The 2,371-nt window shown below is 36.4% G+C and overlaps 1 pseudogene; it reads left to right on the top strand.

The window, feature by feature from the left end:
• The first annotated feature begins 328 nt into the window (after window positions 1–328).
• On the top strand, window positions 329–1,074 carry LOC104859686 (annotated as a pseudogene).
• The last annotated feature ends 1,297 nt before the right edge of the window (window positions 1,075–2,371 follow it).

The following is a 2,371-nucleotide window of genomic DNA, read 5'->3' as shown; positions in this document are numbered from 1 at the left end:
TGTTGGTAAAAAATTTTTCTACTCCCAATGTCTATAGTTATGCATATGTGTGAGAGTCAATAGGCTGTGGGCATGAGACTGTCTTTCCCAACAACTAATAATTAGGAGAGCAGGAAGATATTTTAAAAAGTGACAGTGATTTTAATATATGAATAAAATATCCCCTGTAAATGAAAAACCAAAAACTCCTCTAAAGAACATTTCTTGTACAAAATATTATCTGCTCAGCCCCATCCCCACCCAGCACCACTCCTGTTGCAGGACTCTTCTTCCAACCTCAGGGTTCCTTTTAAACTAGCCCAGCCATCCTCTCCCTTCAGCCAACATCATGAATATCTATCGGGACCTCATCAGCAAGGAAGAGATGTTCTTCAACATTTATAAGATCCAAGAGATCACAGAAGAGCTCTACCTGGAGGTGGAGGGCAAGATGGTCAGTAGAATGGAGGGTAACACTGATGACTCACTCATTGGTGGAAATACCTCCACTGAAGGACTGGAGGTAAAAGGTAACAAAAGCACAGTAGTCACTGGTGTTGATGTTGTCCTGACCATCACTTGCTGAAAACCAGCTTCACAAAAGGGGCCTACAAGAAGTTCATCAAAGACTATATTAAATCAATCAAAGGCAAACTTGAAAAACAGACCAGAAAGAGTAATACCTTCTACAAAAGGGGCTGCAAAACAAATCAAGCACATCCTTGCTAATTTCAAAAACTATCAGTTCTTTATTAGTGCAAACATAAATCCAGGTGACATAGTTGCTCTCCTAGACTGCTATGAGGATAGTGTGACCTCATTTATGATATTCTTTAAGAATGGTTTCAAAATGGAAACATGTTAATGGATTCAGCATTTACCTTGGATATATCACTTTCCATAACTGGCTGCTGCTTGTCATCCACACAACACCAGGATTGTAGACAAATGGGACTGATATCATCTTGAATACTTTCTTTGTTTTGACCATGGTTTATTTGGAGTGGAGGCATTGTTTTTTAGGGTAAGAAACAAAATATGTCATGTATGTTATCTAAATATAAAGTGCATTTAGACTAAAAGACACCTATGTTAAAATTTATAAGCACTCTCAACAGGAGTTTTAAAATATTTTAGCTGAAATTGTTTTTTAAGTATTATTTTTTCTTTTTTTTGTGGTACTGGGTATTGAACTTGGGACCTTCTGCTTGTAAGGCAGGTGGTGGAACCACTGAGCTAAATCCCCAGCCCCAAGTATTAATTTTTAAATATTTTTACAGCTAATGTCAGAAAATTATGACAAAATGTCAGACTTATAGATAAATTCCATTAGTGAAATGGTCCAAAAGTCATTGGGTTACAATTGCTATTTTAGTTCCTTAAAAACAGTTTCTAAAAATGTCTTTTTCCCCAAACTGCCTTTTATTTTAGTGCTTATACTTTAACTATACATGTTCAAATTTCTTTTAAAACTTTTGTTTATTATTGTCTATATAGTGCCAAACCTCAATCCACCAGGCTGACTTTATATAGAGAGTTTATAATTCATAAATTACAGCATGACTTCAATGTAAGGCCTGTTAAATTAGCTCCCTAGAGTGGTTCCATAACTGTGGTCTTTCCCACATTGACCCTTCTCAGCTTAAAGTAGTTGGATTGATACTACACCCTTTCTCTTCTAACCACAGTTGGAGTAGCCCTTTAAAATAAGAAAAATTTTATAGACAGCTCACTCAAGAATAAAGGCCCTTATAATCCACAAGAAAAAGCCATTGTTGGGCATACTCACTTTTCCCTAAAAACACAAGTACATAAGCAAAAAGGGAGGAGTACAATTACTTCCACAAGCTAAACTAGATTTTTTATCTTCTCTTGTTACCTTCATTAAAAGTTTTTAAACCACTTTTGAAAAGCAAATATAATCCATCAAAACTCTATTGATATAAATATGAATCTACAGACATGTTCTAGACACAAGTGTTCTCTAAAGATGTTCTAACAAAAATGTAAAAGGGCTCAACACAATTAATAATATAGGGTATGCTTGTGTTCCAACAGAAAGCAAACTCAGACCTGCAGAGATCACCAGATACGATGCACCACCTGCCGCTGAGACCCAGAAACAAACAGACATATCATGCCATGCAGAAATTATAACCAATCAATATCTAGACACCATGCTAACTCACCCTGTTGCAGCTGCTGCTATTAACAAAAAAGAAAGGAGGAGATGTAGCAAACACCTTTGTGCAGTATTATATATAGAGGTACAAGCTTCTTGCCCCTCCAAATGTTTATATGTTACATTGGAAGTAGCAGAGCTTGGCTGAGTTCACTCCCAGTCAAGTTCAACTGACTCCAACTAAATCTTCCCCTCTGAATTAAACATTTG

The sequence above is a fragment of the Fukomys damarensis genome, unplaced genomic scaffold, assembly GCF_012274545.1.
Source record: "Fukomys damarensis isolate Sample0158 unplaced genomic scaffold, DMR_v1.0_HiC HiC_scaffold_39, whole genome shotgun sequence".
Taxonomy (NCBI): Eukaryota; Metazoa; Chordata; class Mammalia; order Rodentia; family Bathyergidae; genus Fukomys; species Fukomys damarensis.
Note: the sequence above shows the minus strand (reverse complement) of the source record. Positions and strands in the feature narration are given on the sequence as shown.